The sequence below is a fragment of the Trachymyrmex septentrionalis genome, unplaced genomic scaffold, assembly GCF_001594115.1.
Source record: "Trachymyrmex septentrionalis isolate Tsep2-gDNA-1 unplaced genomic scaffold, Tsep1.0 scaffold51, whole genome shotgun sequence".
NCBI classification, from domain to species: domain Eukaryota; kingdom Metazoa; phylum Arthropoda; class Insecta; order Hymenoptera; family Formicidae; genus Trachymyrmex; species Trachymyrmex septentrionalis.
In genome coordinates, this window is record NW_017305683.1 from 3,989,501 (window position 1) to 3,997,348 (window position 7,848).

Below are 7,848 nucleotides of genomic sequence, written 5' to 3' on the forward strand. Positions count from 1 at the left end.
TTTATTACAAAATTACCAATTAAATACCCTCTTTATTCATAATAATATATTTTTTTTAATAAAGAAAATGAGGAAATGTTTTATTTAACTGGTGAAAGTTTAGAAATGCGTTTATCTTCAATTATCCATAGTTTCAAAATGATTGAACGTTAAATTGACCAAAGGTCAATCAACAAATTAATTAAAAGGTTTTGTTAAAATATTTTACTTTTTATTTAATTATCTTTGTAATTATGATTGAGCTTTATTCTTAAGATATTACGTACATTTTATACGTATTTTCTTGGCATCATTAATCTTGTACGTCGTTATAAATGCGAGCGAACAAGAACCTCCGCGATCCACATTCGCTTCACTCGTACTTCCTCGCCGTATACTATACAATAGAATTATCGAACGAAAAATTACCTGTGCCCGCCCCCTTTCTTATCTTTTTTTTTTTGCTTCATTGCTTATTGTTGGCTCGTGCATTATCATCGAACAAAATGCGTTCATTCGCTTTTAACGTGAGAGCGACTCCACGTTATACTTCTGGATTGACAATGATTAGCTTGGTTATTAATTAACTATATGCATGACGAAGATTAATGTCGCGCGTTTAGCATTAGGAAGAGGCGTTTCTCGCGCATCTAGCGCAATTTACACACAAGTACAGCTCGTGCGATTCACGCATTTTACTGCAGTCGTTGTTGCAACTAGCGATGAATAGTGATGGGTTCAAGCCACTTCAAATGTATGACGAAAATTTTGAATTATTCTCAATTTTTTCTAAAATTCATAAAAATCTTGTTACAAGTTTTGGATGTTTTATAAAAATATTTTTATTTTATAATTTTATATCATATGCTTTTTAATCCAGTTTAATCTATTTCATAATTAGGTAATAATTTTATTTTTAAGAATTTTGAATGCTTAACGTTTATTTATTTTATTTTAACATTTATTTTAAATATTTAAAAAGAGAAAAGATTCTTTTCTAAGGAAAAATTCAAGAATTTCTGATTGTATTATTTGAAGTCGAATTAAAGTCTTACGCAAGTAAATTTTTAATAAATTTCTTAACAAAAAATTTTTACGTTAGCACTAATAGGTCTTTTTTTTTTTTTGAAAAATTTCCAACAGTTAAATCGTGAATTCAAAGTTTAAATATATGTTGAATGTATCTTAAGTATCTCTGACACCTGTTTAGAATTGTTAAAAATAAAATATTGTTAATAACACAAACGAGCGAAGAAGGCTAGATGTAATATAATATTGTTATATTGTATATGTATCTGTGAAGTGGTGAATGTATTGAATTGCAATATCACGTAGATATATTAGGTGTAGTAAAGTCATCGCGTATTTTTTAGCTCAAAGTTGTATATACAATATCTTCGTCAATAATGAATGAAATTCAAATTTAAAAAAAGGGTTTTAAAGCTTGAAATCTCTACTTTTAAAAGCTTATCACATTTTTTAAGTTTATATGAGTTTGATAATTTTTACATACCAAAAACTACGAGCTGAAAAAGACGAAAAATTTTCTTCTCACTTTGTGGATTTGTAACGTGTCCAAAACGAATTTGAGAAAATTTTCGATTACCTATCGTGAAAGCTTGATACTTTCCCTACAAAATTTTTTTTTTTAAATATTCCTACGACTTTTGATTACTGAGTTATCGCGGATTAAATAAAAGAATTATTTTGACTTTAATTGCTCATAACTCCATTAAAAATTGTCGTATCGTATAATTTAAAAAAGAGATTTTTAAAGCTGAAACTCTATTAAGATATATTTATATTGTTGGTAAGAAAGTAATTGCGGTTTTTACTGATAGATGTCTTTTAAAAATACGCGATGACTTTTTACTACACCTAATATGTTGTAAAAGAATGAATATACTTTTAAAACGTTTGAGAGATCTTCAAGAATTCGAAATATTTTTGGAATAATATTCCAAATGACTCGAAGTTTTGGAAGTGATTCCAACTCCATCTCAAAGCCATCGCCAATTGCAACTCTCTCATTGCATCGTCTCGTCGCTGCATTGGCGTCGTCGTGTTGTCGTCGGTATCTGGCTGACTGGCTGGCTGGCTATGCACGTCCGCTCGCGTGGAGAGAGCGAGAGATTTCTATGCCGGTACTTTTAGAACGAGCGGCGGCTCCTATTGCCACGGTGCACGACTCCCTCGTGTTATATAGCCAGTGAAGTATCCGTGACTTGGCAGGATGATAATTTCCAACGTTCCCCTTACTCGTCTACCCGCGTGCGCGCATTTGCTGTACGCCAGCGGATGCAAGGCAATCCGATGTAAATCTTAAGGGATATGCCCGAGATGTTTAAATCGTAGTGTCGGGTTTCTTCGACCTCTTCTTAAGAGAGGATGGGACTGCGCGGGCGCGAATGCTCATGAGATTCTTATTAGATTCATCGAGAAAAGAAATGTATTTTCAAGTCCTTGTTAGACTCTTTTTTTACGATAAAAGTTATATTTTAGGTGTTCGTGTGTAGCGAAATTTAAACAAAATATATATGAAAAAAAAAAAATTCGTTCGTCACATCTTTGCGACAAATGAATTATATTTCGTATAAATTGGTGTATTCACGCAGAGTGAAAGCACGGGATCAGTTTTGTTAAATATCACTCGTAACTAGCATAATAAATTACGAAGAATATCTATTATTTCGATTATAATATAACGTCATATATTATCAGCTTTAAAGATAGCTATTAATCTAAATTTTTGTTTAATCCTACTTCTTTCCTTCTTCTTCTTAGTTTATTCTTTTCTATTTTTATGACAAAGCTAAGTTTAGGTTTTTTCTTATCTTTTATTTAAAAGTATTTTAATAAGTGTCTCAATGAGTATGATAAATTTTGTATCCAAAACAATTTTTCTGCTGATTGATAGACGTGTAAGTTAACTAACAGATTCAAGGCCCGATTGCACCAATGTTCCTTTGACTTTAAGCAAGACTTAAAACTCTCTCCGTCTCGTTTTAAAGCGAAAAACAGACAGAGACAGAGAGAGTTTTAAACTTTGCTTAAGTCAAAGTAACGTTGGTGCAATCGGGCCTTGAATCTTTAAATAATACAGTTTTCTTACTTTTTTACGCTAGATTTATTTATACAATATATACATAACATTATTATATTTTAACATAACATTATTTGCTATCAGAAAATGTTTTTATAAATTTTATAAATCAACATAAATTATAAATTTTTTAATACATAACAATATTATTGTAATAATTATAAAAATTAGTATTAAATTATTATTATTAAATTTTCTAACATAAAATTTTTCCTTGTTGTAAAAAATATTATTTGCAATAAATTACAATAGTTAATTAAATGTACAAATTATTAATTATGTTCGAGAGTGATAAAAATATATTAAAATTAAAAGGGAGATAAAAGACAAGAAGCTTTCGACACATTGACATTTACTACTGTATTTTGATTCTTTTACATTATTACATAAGTAGAAGCAATTCAATCCCATTAGAAATTACGAAGAAATATTAATTAAATATCATTATAAATTGAATAATTATGGTTCATAAATTATGCAATTAATTTTAATAATAGAATGTCTATTGTTTAAGTAACTATATAACTAAGATACAATTTTAAGTCATGCTATAAATGACACAATAAATATAAGCAACCATCTTTTTTTTCGTATAAGCTTACTCATACTCCACATTATCTCGCACATCTATTTTTAAACATTTTACCTTCGACATAAACAGTTTTATTTTCTTTTAAAGCAAGAGTGAGCATAAAAACGCAGTTTTACAGTTTGCCGTTTAAGTAGAATAAATGATACTTTATTCATTGCTTAGTCAATTTGTTATAAAAAAATAATGTTTAAACCATAGATATGTACATATTTTTAAATTCGTTTTTGCTTCTTCTCATTCATATTCCAATTCTCACAGCAGTAATTACCCATCACAATTTGAAATATATTTAATAAGATATAAGCTAGGCAGTCTCTCGATCTCTTGAGAGATCATCTTCAATGTCATTTCGTCACGCGTCACAGTCTGATAAAAGACGGAACAGATAATTCTTCTACTAAGTGCTCCATGATAGTAAAAGTTTCAAATAGAACGCAAGTATGTGCTAAACTCATTTCAATTCACTGTACACTTATAATTCCAAACACACTAATTAAGTTTCAGTAGTCATAATTAAGAAGTTATATAAAATTAATGATTGATAGTTTTCTACATATCAAAAATATTAATTAAAAAAAAGAATATGTATAATATATATAAAGAATACGTGTTTTTTTAAATAGTATATAAGAATATTTTTATTTATTACGCCTACATTTATGAATAATTTTATAGCACAATTTAAATATGCTTTTCCTTTGTAATATATTTCATAAATAAGACAAAAATTTTTTTATTACAAAATAAAATTTTATAATTTCTATTACTTTAATTTTAAAGAATATTTAATTAATTTAATTGAACAGATGGATTTACATTGTACATTTTTTACTTTCACTTATATCAATATTATATTGTTCTTATCAAATTTCTGTCATTCTTATCATCTTATTATAGCTGCTTATTATTATAATGCATTATTTTTCGTTTTGGACACTAATATATAATCATACGTTCCTTTGCTGTACAATTTTTTTAAAAAGACGAAGAGTTTGATGCCGACAGTTTGATGTCTTGACATTGCGAAGCATATTTTCATTTGCCATCGACACATTATTTATAAGTTTTTACTTTTCTGACGAATTCTAATGTATATATTTTATGTATGTTAATGTTCCATTCAACTAATTAGACGAAGATCCTTCTTATTTTATTGATACTAACAATTATATAGTTATTCGATGCAAAGTACATATTTAATCTTCAATCGACTATATGTTATGTTTTTTACCGTTTAAACATATTTTGTAAACATTGATAATGATCCGATCGTGATCGAAACGTTTGTTAACCGGCATATTATTAACTTTCATAATTAGTTTATTAAGGCTTTTACTTATCTACCAATTTTTATAGGTCAAATTTTTGGCTCGTAGCCCTTTTTCTTTTAACTTATTTCTGTTACTATTTCATTATTATTTCACAAATAGTTGTGTATAGTAAATATGTAAACAAGATTTTGTATAAACTATTTGCGACCGTAAAATCGTGAGAGAAAACAAGATCGTAAAGCAAGTGTTGAGGTTAGATAATTAAAAATTATTTAGATATAGATAAATCACACAAAAGTGTATCTTAGATAAGATAAAGATGATTAATTTTACATTTAAAAGATACAATTTAAAGAAATTTTATCTAGATAATTTTTAAGATAATTTTGTTTTTAAGTAATTATTAGATAATACAACGATTTAGAATACAAAAAACGCGATTTCATATTTTTATAAATCTTTATTTTTTAAGAACAAAAGTTTTTCGAACATTTCTTCTGATAAACAATTTCTACATGGATTTAATATTTGTTGTTCACAAAACACGCTCTACTGGCGCTGATGATAGTAATGATGTGTTATACTTAAAACAAATTTGTTTGACGTGTGAATATTAAAATATCAAATTAAGAATATCTACATATTTCCTTAGATTTATTTTCTAAATATGAAAGTTAATATTGCTTTGAATGACTGGTCGCATTAATCTCAGTTTTTTGTCTGTATCGCGAAAAAAGTCCTCATCACTATTACTACTTACACAGTAACAATCTTAGGTAGTTTGAAAAAGATAACGTTTCTTTTATCTAAGATAAGATAAGGATAATCTATATTCTTAATAATCCAGATAAAGATAAGATAAAGCCATTTCTTCATCTAGATGATTATCTATTAATTCTATCGAGATAACGGAAAATACTAAATAATACAAAAGGTTGAAATACACCGTCGAGAATTAACACCGGATTCAATCCTGGTTATTCATTGATTAGTATCTGAGATTGTGTTGTGTGAAAACCGGTGAGGTTCACGGCATTACGTCGTGAATCGTCCTCGTTCCGTCTGGTTTCGTTTCAGATTCGAATCATTACGTTGATCATCAGTATACAGGATGTAGACGTGGGTCCTGTTGCTCGATTTTGCGGCAGATTCTAGATCAGCGGAACCGTCCATCCGTGAAAATTTCACTGACGTCTCTTTGCTTCTATACGGTGGTTTTACGTACGTACATATAGTAAGTGCGTACGCAGTTCGGGATTTTCGAAAGTTACTCGTCGTAAAGATATGACCCGTCTAATTGTTGATTCACCGCCAACGAGAGAAATCGATTCTCAGCGTCGCCTATTAAGAGGGAAATGCAATTATACTGACGATTATGCACCGCGACTAGTCACAATGCGCGTTTTCGCTTTTACCTGTCTCGCAGATGACAAAAAGCGTATTATTGCTGTTATTTTACTGTCTGTTTATATCTGCAATTTTTATTACAATAGAACGCGTTTATACAATTAATTAAGTGGTGTCAGTTAAATAAAAATAGCAAAAAATAATATATGCTTTGACGCTTAATAATGCGACGATGATAGTTTGCGATCTAGATTCAGTTTCCATACAATTAGCTAATTAAACACGTAGTGTTGCGTTCTGTTAAACATCACGTTTCCACATAAGAATTACATTTATTTGTCTGGTTAACCTAGCAAAGTATCATGTTAAAAATTAGGTAATCCAGAATTTGATGCGTGAGCCATAAGATTTTGTACGCAATAATATGGAAGTACCGTTGAGATGCAGCGAATCCTTTTCTACCGGTGCTGTGTTAGGCTTTCTTTTTAATCATGCCATGCTGCCTCGTTACATTTACCTGGTTTACACTCGAGCGCTCTCGTTCAGTTAGCTTCGCATACTCTTAAGTATGATGCCCTTAACGATCCTACTGTAAATTTCATTGTGTCCTACTTAACATTTTGAATATTCTTCCCACGGCTCTAATTGCAGTTGCAAGTAAAATATTTGATACAACTATTTAACCTATATCGCGTATACTTGTAACAATTTAAATCTGTGAAATAAAACTATTCACGCATCTAATAATTAAAATAATTAAAAAGAAGAAAATAGTACAGAAAATTTAAATATTATTTCTTCATAAATAAAACCTAATTTGAACTTCTAAAATTAATTTAAAAAACTCGATTTACAGTAACTCGAATTTTAGTAAACGTAATTTTAATTTATAAAACATTAATTTATATAATCCGTTTGTTTTAAAAGTCACATGTGTCACTTTCTTACATCGTTATCAATTTCAACGTTTTAAATGTTCCCTAATATTGCACATTTTATATAATCCTAATAGTAAATTTCTCTCGTAATAGCGACTTTCTGTTATATCTTAATATTGTTTTCCGTGGCGTCAAGCTTTCTTATTTCTGTTCGAATTCCGGAACGTTCTGAGCACATTCCTTATTGAATTACTGTCGTCGACCTCTCGCGCAGAATAGAAACGTTTCCGCTATAAGCACGAGCTATTAATACTGCTTCATCAGCGATTGTAAATCCGAACTATTTAACCTATGTGTTTGCCTCTTATCGTTAGACTTCTCTAGTTGATACTTTTAGTTGATTGTGTACAATCAAAACATCCTTAAGTACGAAGCAAATGTAAAAGTAATTTATCATATCTTATTTGTACATAGTTTTATGTGATATTTTTATGAAATGTAAATGTCGTGAAGTCTCTTATTTTAAATAAAATGTCCTTACGTATTGCAATTTGTCTTACGTGTCAATCAAAATATGCATTTTACCATAAACACTTGCAGTAACGCTCTTTTGCGTTTGATTGCATTTTAATGAAGCCTACATCCTTGGTAAGATCCATTTTTCCTTTCACAGATATA

At 29.2% G+C, this 7,848-nt stretch overlaps 1 protein-coding gene across 1 annotated transcript in view; it reads right to left on the bottom strand.

Annotated features, from left to right (window-relative positions):
• The window catches only part of LOC108751748 (probable chitinase 3), a 30,093-nt gene that overhangs the window by 9,608 nt on the left and 12,637 nt on the right, over positions 1 to 7,848 (bottom strand). The window lies entirely within an intron of this gene.